This window comes from Diabrotica virgifera, chromosome 9 (assembly GCF_917563875.1).
Source record: "Diabrotica virgifera virgifera chromosome 9, PGI_DIABVI_V3a".
NCBI lineage: Eukaryota > Metazoa > Arthropoda > Insecta > Coleoptera > Chrysomelidae > Diabrotica > Diabrotica virgifera.
This window is the reverse complement of record NC_065451.1, coordinates 109246531-109260696: the sequence shown is the minus strand read 5'-3', so window position 1 is coordinate 109260696 and position 14166 is coordinate 109246531.

The window sequence follows — 14166 nt, the reverse complement described above, 5'->3', positions numbered from 1 at the left end:
TTGTGAATGATCATAGAAAAAATAGTGCATACAACTTCCATTTAATTATCATTATGAAGCTCGTACTCTAATACGAAACTCGCCGCATACGGCTCGTTTCGTAACGCTCATACTCGCTTGATAATGACCATCATTAACATAGGCTATTGATTATATTCAAAATAAGATAGCTAAAAGGAACTACAACGTTAACGGGGTTTTATTATTTCATATGGTCAATGGACATATATGTATGAAAAAACCGCGGAGTGCTACCATTTAAAGGGGTGCGTTTTTGAGAAATGGGTGAATTAGTCCCTGGGCACAGGTTACATTAGGGTGAGTTCTATGCACTTTTGGTATAAACATACCTACATAAAAATTGTTCCTGGTTAAATTTCCTATCTAAATATCGCTTTTTAAGGTCAATGATACTTTTTTTACAAAAATATATTCAAAAGAAAAAGCACAAAGAAACTCAAAAGAAAGAAATTTTGTTTTTTGTCCCATAACTTTTGTCCACGAGGATATAGGGATAGATATTGCTTTACAAAAAAAAATCTACATATTTCTTCTTTAAAATGTTGTGTAGTAGAGGTAATTAGGATTTACAGTTTTCGAAATATGATTTTTCAAAGTTCGCCACTCACAGCAATTTTGGGCAATTTTCCTTGTAATTTCGCAAATATTGTTCTGTAACTTTTTTCCACGTAACTTTAGGTAAATGAAATGGTACACGTAATAGAAATAGAAATCAATTAGCTTTAAAATGGTCTACTGTCTAACGTTGTACGACTTTTTTTAAAGAGATTATGGTTTTTCAAAGTTTTATACTTTTAACGATTTTTTATAATATAATATAAAAATAAAATTATATTATTATATGATATATTGTATATTATATGATATTATATTATATATAGTATATATAATATAATATTATATTATATAATATATAATACCTAATAGAAAAAAAAATATTATTTTTTACATTTTTTACGATTATTTTTGAAATTTCTCATTATAACTTTTTTTCTTCTACATTTAGGTATATATTATATTATATAATAAAAAAGCTTATGTTGTTTTCTTTAAAATTTTGTATTACAAAAAATTCGAGGATTATTTTTGAAGAAGATATTATTTTTTAAAATGTAATAAGTACTTGCAACGATTTTTTATTTTAGGATTATTTTTTAAATTTCTCATTATAACTTTTTTTTCTTGTACATGAATATACTATATATTGCTGAATAAAGAGGGCTTACTTTCTGTTCTTTAAAATGGTGTATCATCTATATTTAAATAATGGAAACCGAGTGATTCTTTGATATTTTTTTACCTGTATTATTTAAAATTATTTCTTTTACAAAAATTACATAAACATTAGTCTTAGAAAACATCACTTTAGTTAAAATTATTTAAACGTTGACATTTAAAAAATTTCAAAATCAAAGTCCATCTCTTCGTTAGCATTAGCTTCAATATCTTCCTCTGACACCTCAGTTATCTTAGAGTCCCACAATTAGTACCCATGCACATGCACCCTTTGCAGAATATTGAAAAACTAATTCCTATCTTCCTACAACCGCAGTTTTTTGTACATCCTTTGGTACATTTACATGCTATTTTTTCAAGAAAAGCTTGTGGTGCAGGAGCTTTGACAGTAAATATTGGAATTAATCCATATTTTGAAGTTTGCCCGGCCGAGTCAAGTGGATCCAAAGTATTACCTATAAAAAATAAGATTCAATCATAACACACAATCACATAAAAAAGTTATAAGGAGAAATTTAAAAAATAATCCTAAAATTAAAAATCGTTGCAAGTACAGTGGAACCCCGATAAGTCGGCCCCCGATAAACCGGAACTCCGGCTAACCCGGACCGATTTTTATCAGACAAACATTTCAACAATAAAAATGTATTGCTGTTACAAAATCTCGTGAACCTAATTCATTCATTTGGTGACGTCAATATACGAACGAAACGATTGATGAATCCGACATTACTGAAAATATCAGGGTGCAGATGGGACCCTGTCGCGCAATTCGCAGCAAATAAAATAGTCGTATGTTTTTGGCTTCATTTTATTTCGGTTATACATACGCATTTTCAAGGTTCACGAGGTTTTGTACCAACTCTATGTAATATAATATTTGAGAGATAATGGAACCGGATTGAACTACATATACCATAGTAAAAATTACTCATGGCACACCACATTCATTGTCGAAAACAACAGGTATTATCCTTTATTTGAAACTGTCTTAGTTGAAACATTGTTTAGAAAAGACTATTAAAATTCTTTTTTTAACAATGGTCTTAGTCATCACTGTTATTAAATAACATAACATCAGAGACGGTATTGTGTGTAGTAAAGTCGTGTTTTGTAATCGTTCGTAAATTTATTCAGATTTTGTGTTTGCGTGTCTTTTGTCTATAAGGGCAACAAAACGTAAAAATGTTGTAGTGACAATGGAAAAGAAACTAGAAGCATTAAGTAGAATTGATAAATGTGAATCTTGCAGCATTATATTATGGTGTCGATACATCTACAGTATCGGATTGGAAGAAAAATAGAACTAAAATCGAAGAATTTTTTTTTTCAAAATGAAAACAAAAGACAATTTGGACAATCGGTGCAAAGCTAATAAAGCTAAGAATGAGACTTGACGACGCTTTGTATGTGTGGTTTTGTGTGGAATGCGAACGTGGTTTACCAGTGGCTGTGTGACAATTATAACGGAGTTTATCTGTAAGCATACCATATTTTATTAATTTTTACCATTTTCTCCGGCTAACCCGGATTTTCGATAACCCGGATCGGCCGCGGTCCCAATTAATCCGAGTTAACGGGGTTCCACTGTACTTATTACATTTTGAAAAAGCATATCTTATTAAAAAATAATCCTAGAATTTTTTATTATACACCATTTTAAAGTAAACAGAATAAGCTTTCTTTTTTATTACATAATATATACCTAAATGTAGAAGAAAAAAAGTTATAATGGGAAATTTAAAAAATAATCATAAAAAATATAAAAACTTGTTAAAAGTATAAAATCTTGAAAAAGATAACCTCTTTAAAAGAAGTCGTACAACATTATACAGTAGAACATTTTAAAGGTAATTGATTTCTATTCCTCTTACATGTACCATTGCATATGCCTAAAGTTGCGTAGAAAAATTTACAGAAAAATATTTGCGAAATAACAAGGAAAATTGCCCAAAATTGCTGTGAGTGGCAAACTTTGAAAAATCATATTGCGAAAACTGTAAAACCTAACGACCTCTACTAAGCATCATTTTAAAGAGAAAATATGTAAGTTTTTTTTCTGTGAAGCAATATCTATACCTATATCCCCGTGGACAAAAGTTATGGGACAAAAAACAAAATTTCTTTCTTTTGGGTTTCTTTGGGCTTTTTCTTTTGAATATATTTTTGTAAAAAAAAGTATCTTTGACTTTAAAAAGTTATATTTAGATAGGAAATTTAACCAGGTACAATTTTTATGTAGACGTGTTTGTACCAAAAGTGCATAGAACTCACCCTAATGTAACCTGTGCCCAGGGACTAATTCACCCATTTCTCAAAAACGCACCCCTTTAAATGGTAGCACTCCGCGGTTTTTTCATATATAGAGATTCATTGACCATATGAAGTAATAAAACCCCGTTAACGTTGTAGTTCCTTTCTATAGTACATAATCAATAGCCTAAAATGCTCGTTGCATAATATACTATTATGTTCCATGCATACTAGATAATATTAAAAATCAATTATAATTTTGTCTGGTTCTATAATAATATGCTTCTTTCTAGTCTGAAATATTCATGTTTTACACTTAGACCAGGACGGATCTGTTTTTAGGTGGATCTGAGAGGTGGCATTCAGATTTCTGCTGATAAAGATAGGTGGCAACTTCAGTAATTATAATTGACTTATGCCCCTTCTCAAATATGCTCGGAACATTAATAAAAAAATTAAAATATTTAAAAATTTCGATAAACGTCGAATTTTTCCTACTTTCTTTGCTTATAACTTTAAAACGATTCATTTTGGAACAGAGTCGTATGGAAATAAAATTAAGATAATTAATAGTCCAGGGCGGATCTGTTTTGAGATGGGCGTTGAGAGGTGACTCAAATTTTTTTGCAGAAATTGCTTGAAAATAGCTCAAATAATAATATTTAAGTTATCCTCCCACTCAAAATGGTCCGGAACATTGTTTAAATAATCAAAATGTCAAAATATGAAAGGAAAAATTCGATTTTTTTACTGGTTTTTTGATTATAACTTTAAAACTATTCATTTCTGAGAAAAGTTGTACTGACATAAAAGTTGCGTAATTAAATTTCCTACAATATAGAATTGGTCGAAAATTTATAAAATAGTCATCCTTGTTGCAAAATAGCAATACTTGCAAAAAAAAAACATGCAAAAACAAGTATTCGCATTTTACGTTTTTCAACCATTTATGCTACACTTAGGACCTTCATATTTTACCCAGAAAAACTTTATGATATAATAAAACAGCACTGTAAATTTAATTAAGATCGGTTTAATAGATTTTGCAAAATAAATTTTGCAATCCAGCTTTCGGAAAAAAAATTCATTTTTTTTAAAATGTTGCAGGACCGAAAATAAAGCAGATAGCAAGTTGAATTTTTTTTCTGCTTATAGAAGTGTACTTTACCTTTTCTTTGCAATTTACAACATTAAAATCGATTAATTACAACGGCGTCAGGAAATTTTTTAAATAAACATTAATTTTTGGTGCTACGCGCAGGACAGCGGTGTAGAATTCACACAAGTTGATTTCCACCAAAATTTCTTCCAATCTTTATCTAATATATTATTTTCTTACTCCATATTTTCTTGTATTTTAATATTTTAATTCCACAAAAATCAAACTAATTTTATTATTGTTTGTGAAATATTGTTTAAACAATTGGATATGTTTAAAAATAATAAACTTTTATTCTCTAAGTTAAAATATATCAACAAAGAAAGTTTTTGCTAAAAAAAGTGTTATTTCAAAGGATAGAGTATGTGTTTTTATTTTGCAATAAACAAATTTATTTATTTATATCGAAATATAATAAAAATTAAAATGTATCGATCATTACCAAAGGTCATTGGAATGCCCAATCAGAGAAAACTATCCGCTGTCCTGCGCGTAGCACCAATAATTAATGTTTATTTAAAAAAATTCCTGACGCCGTGGTAGTTAATCGATTTTAGTTTTGCAAATTGCAAATGAAAGGTACAGTACACTTATATAAGCAAAAAAAATTCAACTTGCTATCTGCTTTATTTTCAGTCCTGTAACATTTTGAAAAAATGAATTTTTTTTGCGAAAGCTGGATTGCAAAATTTATTTTGCAAAATCTATTTAACCAATCTTAATTAAATTTACAGTATTGTTTTACTGTATCATAAAGTTTCTGTGAATGAAATATGAAGGTCCTAAGTGTAGTATAAATGGTTGAAAAACGTAAAATGCGAATGCTTGTTTTTGTATGGTTTTTTCGCAATCATTGCTATTTTGCAACAAGGATGACTATTTTTTAAATTTTTAACCAATTCTATATTTCACACAGTAAAAGTTTTCTCGGAAATGAATACTTTTAAAGTTATAATCAAAAAACGAAGAAAAGAATCGAAATTTTCCTTTATTTTTTGACATTTTGATTATTTAAACAATGTTCCGGACCTTTTTGAGAGAGAGGGTAACTCAAATATTATTCTTTGAGTTATTTTCAAGCAGTTTCTGCAAAAAAATTTGAGTCACCTCTCAACGTCCAAATGTACTAATATTTTTATAGATACGCCCTGGTCTATAAATTTTGTGTGAGATACGACTGGTTGACAATATCTTAAATTATTACCCTTTCTGGAAAATAGCAATAAATACAAAATAAGGGGACAAAATAAGGCTATTTTTGTTCAATGTTTTTCAACCACTTTGGTTGCACTTAGTCGCTTAAAATTTTCTTATAACATTTTTGATTAAAAAATAAAAAAGCAATTCTGCTGACAGCATTTGAAAGTTTAAGACAAATTTTACCGGTTTTGATTGTTTGCACCGTTAAAAAATAATTTTTTTTATTTTTAAACAAAGATATTTATAAGCCAAAAAATTGTTTATAATTTTAAAATATTGCTGAGGACCCTTAAATAATCCGATTTTAATTCTGTAAAGTATATTGGATAGGTAGAGTGCCTATTTATATGTAAAAAAATTAGCCAACTTCTAAAAAGTCTACTTTTTTTCAGAAAGTTTTTAAAAAATTTGAATTTTTTAAAAAAAATTTAGAGTTTAAATTTATTATGAAAAATCTATTAGGTCCATTTTAATGAAATTTGGTAGACTGTTTAAGCATGTTATAAGAATTTTCTAAGCGAATTACTAAGGTTCTAAGTGTCACCAAAGTGGTTAAAGAATATTTTATAACAACAGGCTTATTTTGCCCCCTTATTCTGTATTTATTGCTAAATTGCAGAAAGGGTAATACTTTAAGAAATTTTTAACCAGTCGCATAATATCATACAAAATTCAATTATCTTTATTTTATTTCTTTACGACTTTGTTCAAAAAACATATATATTAAAAGCACAAAGGACTTTCACGAAAAACTACATTACATTTTCAGAAGAAGTATCAAGATTACTTTGTAATAAAGTCAGTAACCTAAACACCTCCTTCAAAACCAAAAATAACATTAAGTCCATCTTCAGCCACACCAAAAATAAAATCGACAAACTAAATAAAAGTGGTATTTATAAGCTGTCTTGTGGGGATTGTAACATGACTTATGTGGGCAGAACTATGAGGACTCTTTCTCAGAGGATCAAGGAACATCTCAGCAATCCAGAAAAATCCAACTTTGGTTATCACGTTAAATTTAGCAACCATTCCTTCTCTCCTTCCAAAAACAGTACAATTTTACATAACATACCAACCAAAAGCTATAGACAAATGAACCTTTTAGAAGATCTAGAGATAACTAAAGAAATTAAACTTAATCCTGATTTTTGCTTAAATACACAACTCAATCTTAATTACAACTATAAACCTCTATTCACACTCTTGTGGGAAGCTCTAGAGGAAGAAATTTGACCTCATGCAATCAAAATCAAACATTTTTTAAAAAACTTTTTAATTCTTTACTAAATATTATCATTATATATCAATAATTGTAATCAATCATTTGGCAGCTTATTCTTTAGAAACCCATATTATTCTCAAATAATTCATTCTTAATTCATTTTATTTTCCATCTTCGATACACCCATAGTGCACCTAATGAAATTTGTGACTTATCCAATAATATGGAAAGCTTCACCATCAAGCTTCTTTACATCCTATATTAAATAAATAAAAATTTTTTTTTAAAAAGATTCGAGTTCAGTTTTTTGAAGGATAACTTGTCAACTGATTTATCTTGGACCTTCAGTCGTCTTTTTTCAATAATATGTATTTCATTATAATTTAAAAACTAGATTTATGTAACTACAGACCATGTTGAGAAGTTGTTCAATTCGATTGCTAAAATTTCATATGTCATCTGTCACTTGTTATGAGAAAAGGTGAAAGTACCTTTACCAGCACACACTATCTATGTCAGCTGTCATTAAAATCCACCAGACTACATGCCGCCATTCCGCCATTCTTCATACTGACACAGTACACATCAGATGGTAAGGTCTCTCGACCATACCATGATCAAATTTTTGTTATATGTAATGTAGTTTTTCGTGAAAGTCCTTTGTGCTTGTAATATATATGCTGTTTCAACTTTTCCGACTAAGAACAGCAAGAAATGACCACCTTTTTCAACAGACAGACAAGGTTTTTTTCTATATTTTTTTCCATCATTAAAAAAACTGCACAAGTAATAGAAGTATTTTTTGTATATCGTACATGGGATCCATCTCTCTTCATAGTGGTATTTTGAACCTTTTGACGTAAGTTAAACTTTTGAATTCTAAGATCAATTATTCATTAGAGACCTTTCTATTGTAGCATAGCTCCGAAGATAGATTTATAAGCCGAAAGCGCTCAGCTAGGATTTATTTGTTTTACACACTTCAAAAGTACACTTTCCCTGTTCACCTGTTGTCATAAGCGTGTACAAAACTTTTTCAGTCTTTACATTTGTAAAAATGTTTTTGCTTAGTAAAGCTTCTTCTAATAATTTATTTAATCTGACTCATTTATATCGGCAGTTCAGACATAAACCATTGCCAATATTTATAAGTTGCGTTCCTGGGACGACCTTACTGAAAGATAGTTCATTCAATTACATGAAATCAACCCCAACTCAAGAATATTTGCCACAAAAAAATCATAGCATGTGATCTCTCGCGGGAAAGACAACCAAATGCAATGGGGACAGTAAAATTCTCGCATTAGAGATTCCATAGTAAATCACGAGGGAAAACCAGGGGAAAAAACCTCGTGATACTATCCCGACATCGTAAGAATTTGGTGTTACATTTAGTTTACTCTCAAAAGTAATAGCAAATTCTGACTTTAATATACAATATATATGTTGTTTAAATTATAAATAATATTAATAATAATAAGTAATACTAAAGTATTATATTATATTAGTAATACTAAAATATAAAATATTTAAACTAAAAAGGGGTAGTTCCCTGGATTGGCTGTATACCTTATAGTTAAACAAACTGGAACATGAAGTAAAAACCACTTCTATGTAAAAGGTATATTTACTAAAAATTTTTAGAATCCCAATGGATTCAACAAAATGAGTTCATCAGAACGTTTTCAAACCTATCGGTCCATCATCAGTGAATTTGAATACTTGCAAAATAGCCCCAGAACCAAACAATGGTTGTGATTATAAATAGATCTACATTATGTTGAAATAAATTTAAAATGGCTAAACGCCGATGTTCAGGGATTAAACCTCTGGGAACATGGTGAAACTCTACCCGAGGACCCAATCAACCATCTTCGGTCAACGATTACTACTAGTGTAGACTTAGTAGTCATCGTTGACCGAAGATGGTTGATTGGGTCCTCGGGTAGAGTTTCACCATGTTTCCAGAGGTTTAATCCCTGAACATCGGCGTTTAGGCATTTTAAATTTATTTCAACATAATGTAGATTTATTTATAATCACAACCATTGTTTGGTTCTGGGGCTATTTTGCAAGTATTCAAATTCACTGATGATGGACCGATAGGTTTGAAAACGTTCTGATGAACTCATTTTGTTGAATCCATTGGGATTCTAAAAATTTTTAGTAAATATACCTTTTACATAGAAGTGGTTTTTACTTCATGTTCCAGTTTGTATAAAATATTTACTAACTTAGTATGTATCCTTATAAGAATTTAGTCAAAGCTTATACCGACCCACACCCTTGTTTAAGTCTGGCATAACCTATTTTATGACTGTCAAAGTCATCAGAGACAAAAGATATTTTTTTTTTGTTTTGTGAGTAGGTATATAATAGAAAAAAGTTGTTTAAGAGGTATTGATGCTGTCGAGGAAGTTGATAATTTAATTAACATGATGGAAAATACACGAAAAATGATAACTTTCAATGAAAGAATAAATTTCTTTTCAAAATACACTGATAAAGAATTCAGAATAAAAATCCACTTATTGTGAACAAGCAAGGAAGAGGCTTATCCTCGACTCTACAAAAAAATAAGGTCTTTATTTTCTATGATAATATCTAGAAAATCTCTCACAATATTATTTAAAATATGCTGAAATTAACATATTTATATTGCATTTGTAAGTAAAATAAATCAATTTGTTTACTTTTTCTTCACTTTCCCGTTTGATGCAACGTTCTGTTTTATTTGAAGCCATTTTATGAAATACCTACTTAACTCAATATACATACAAGATAAGAAATAAAGATTTATTAAAATTTCACTATAAATTCAAAAGCTATAGCCCATCAAAAATTATGATATCAAATTTTATGTTGAAAATCTACATTATTTTGTACAAAAGCAACTGCGGAATTTCGTTTGTCATTTGTAAAGACAAGTCAAAATTGACAGATTTCACACAATATATCGTTGTTTTGTGGATTTGTGCAGAAGATTGCGCCGTTGCCAAACTATTATTTCGGAATAAAGTGGGAATATTTATAACTTATAATTAACTTATACCGAGTTTATTGGTAACAAAATATTTTCGTATTATATCTACATCTACCTTATACTTAGGATAACTATTCTAGATATAAATACGGAATAACCTTAGAATACGAGTGTTTTATTAGTAAGGCAGCAATTCTATAACAATATCTCTGTAATATTATAGTTGCTAGACAGGTTAAGTGTCATTGTATACCGGCTGTACCAATCAAACTGTCTTTTTTCCCAAAGTTCACCACACCCTGTGGAATATTGTTGCATTTATAAAATACTGAAATTAAAACCCAACTACAGCCTCAATTATTTGCATTCTCTTATTTGATTCATTTGCTTATGTTGGATAATAAAAAGCTAGGTGCTTTAACAACTAGCCCTATTCTTCATTAATACAGGATGTTTCTAAATAAGTGCGTCAAACATTAAAGGGTAATTCTGCATGAAAAAATAATGACCATTTGTTTTGGACACCTATGTCTGTAAATGCTTAGTTTCCGAAATACAAGATGTTGAATTTTTTCTTAGAAACTGACGATTTATTTATTGCACTAAAACCGGTTGAGATGTGAAAATGAATTTTGGTAAGTTTTAGGAGGTAGTTATTGCGCATTTTTTGACATACAATTAAGCATTTTTTTATTCACCATTGGCGTGCATGCGGGTAATATTACCCGGTCATATTATCCGTTTACACGCCAATGTTGAATATAAAATTTTTAAAAATGTATAAACATTCTCAATTTCTTTGCAACACGAAAATGCAGCAGCAGCATAATACAATGGTCAAATCTAAGAGTGCAGGAAGAGTCTATACCGGTTTCGGGGGTTGTTTCCCCTCATCAGTAATCCCATATCCTCTTCTCTCAGATTCTTCCACATACCACACTTTGTTCCTTTCCGAATTGCAAATAAAGAAATGTCACGGATGAACTAGGGCCATCTACCGAAAAACAAAGTAAGTTATCAATCGAAGTAGCACAGAAAACGACAATAAATATCGTCTCCATACCACCAGATTGACAACAGGTGGAATACTTTCTTTGGTTACACCTCCTGAGGTAATAAAATTTTTAATTGTATGTCAAAAATGCACAATAATTACCTCTTAAAATTTACCAAATTTTATTTGTATATTTCAACCGGTTTTAGAGCAGTAAATAAATCGTCAGTTTGTAAGAAAAATTTCAACATCCCGTATCTCGGATTTGCATATATAAGTACGTTTCCAAAGCAAATGGTCATTATTTTTTCATGTAGAATTACCTCTTACAGTTTATCGCACTTATTTAGAAACACCCTATATTGATGAAGAACATTGCTAGTTGTTAAAGTACCTAACTTTTTCCTTATCTAACATAAGCGAATGAATAAAAAAAAATAATGTTAAGAAAACTTGAGGATATAGTTTGGTTTTAATTTCAATATTTTATAAATGCTAGAATATTCCACAGGGTGTGGTGAAATTTGAGAAAAAACACAGTTTGATTGGTAAACCCTGTATAGAATGACAATTTATCTGTCTAGCAACAATATTACTACAGCGATCTTGTTAAAAAATAAGGCTATCCGCTGTTAACATCGTACGTAGAGGGGATATTTAAAAGTTCGTGAGCGCCAGTAGTGACAAGTCAGTGAACTTTTTCTGGAAATTTGACATAAATGTCAAAGCGATTAATTTAAAACATTGAAATTAAAAACATCAATAGGAAAAAATATTAGTTGGTCAGAGCTGTGGTATATATTTTTACCTTAAATATACTTACGTTTTTAATACTGAAATTTGTTGTTTTTTTAATATTTCGTAATATGTAAAAATATCTCAAAACGAGGTTTTGAGATAAATGCAATCTTTGCATTCGTATTTCCATTATGCTTATGGGATGGTGCTACAAGTTATGTAGCATCATTTAGCCAAATATAGAGGTAGTTTGTGTAGATTCTTGTTAATCCGAATATTTCATGTTGCTGCTGTTATTGATGTATTAATCTAACAATGCTCAATTTGTGGTTTAGTTGCTCTGTGTGCCTCATATAGCAGGGCACGGTAAATATTAAGTTTTTTTTTTGTATTTCAGGTGAGTGTATTAAGTGTCATTTGTTTCATGTTGTTCGTTACTTCAAAAACTTAAGCTGTATTGAGTTGGCACCCTTATTCTTTTCTAGTTATCGTACTTTTCATATCATTCTATTTCCAGTGGCCTCATCTAGTTGCATTGAGTTTTGTATTAAAAGGTCTCATCTTCTTCCTTGTTTATATAATTTCATTATCCAATATCTCTGTTTTTATATCTCAAAGCCAGTGTTCAGTGTAGTAAAGCTAGCCCAAATCTTTACTTGAGATTTAATGTCTCTTTGCCCATTTGGTTTGTTCTTCCGAGCTAAGCCATTCTTTATTAGCGTTTTCAATAACTTCTCTCCTATTCCTTCTGTAATTTGTAAGTCCTTACTCTTTCCAAATAACAATACCCAGAGTATTGTGTTACAATACTCTGGACTCTCAAGCAGCGTACAGAAGTTTGTAAATTATAACCGAAGAAAATATCGAAAGACGAAAGAATTCAGGCTGTAGAAGAATATTATATTCACATAAAAAGTGGTTTTGCTGTACCACAAACTAACTGTTTAAAACAACTGTTAACAAAAATAGAATAAGCTTAGTGAGATCCAGTCTCCGTTAGAAGAGGACACAAGAAGAAGAAAATACTTACTTTCACCCAAGAAGTCATATTTATGTCATATAATTTGTAAGCGCTTAACTGTTGAACTCTTTGGGAATGTTGTAAAACGAAGGCTACATCCTTTTTTAATTGTTCGTCTAAACTCCACCAATCGCTTTTAAACAAATACTCTGGAATTAAATTAGCCTAAAAAGATAAAACACAAACATAATATTTTGAGGTTATGTTACTTTTATATATTTAAATATTTTTTTAAAAATTTTCGGATTGGAAATTGAAACTTCAAAACATGTAATTTCAGTTACATTTAACTTGTGAAGCTTCTTATATGGTCTGATAATCGAAGTGACGATCTTCCTTCAGTCCTTTTACCATCTACTTTGCATTTAACCACCAATCTCTCCATAACTTCTCTTTGTCTGGCTTTGTGCCCAAAATAACTCAATATATTTTGGTTGATGATTGTGGTAAGCCTAGTGGTGGAGTCGAATTCTATTAAATTGAGATATTTGTGCAGTGTGGTGTTCAAGGTATGTGCATAATTCTACAGTAAAACCCAGTGGCGTGCTGTGACATTTTCGGAAGAGAAAGCGATTCAATAAGGGTTTAACAAATATTTTCTTACGAGGGTCGAGATCAAAACATATACCTACTTAATAGGTGTATACCTAATGTATTACCTGTTAACTTATATCGACTAAAAACAAGAACTACAAAAAATTAGGTATAGTGTTTAACCCAGTCTGAGAGACATGCACACACCTTGAGAATGAAATTCGGGTGATACAAAATCATTGAGGCAAGGAGGATTTACTCTTATAAGCGGGCGTCACTCCATCCCGCCCCAATGCTTCATACTATCCACTTCCCCTCAGATAGCACTCTGATGCGCTATATGGGCTCTCTATCAGCAAAGTGCTTATTATGTGGGAGTCCTGGATACAAGGACTCACAAACGAAATCCTACCCCGATCAATGCAGGTTAGTGACTCTACCCACATAACAATTTCATGTTCTTAGTAGATTCATAGAACATACTTTTCAGAAAAAGTATATACTAAGAATATGCGCAATTACCATTGCGAATGTGCAGAGCACATACTGAGTATATACTACATTACAGTACTTAAACGTTCTATGCATATACTTAGAATGTACTACCGCACTTCTTTTCAGTATATACTAAGAATATACTTTTTAGAACATTCCAAGGACGTGCTATAAACCTTCTATTTATATACTTAGAACGTACTACCGCACATCTTTTTAGTTTATACTAAGAACGTACTTTTGAGAATATTCCAAGGAAGTGCTATAAACCTTCTATTTATATACTTACAACGTACTACTGCACATC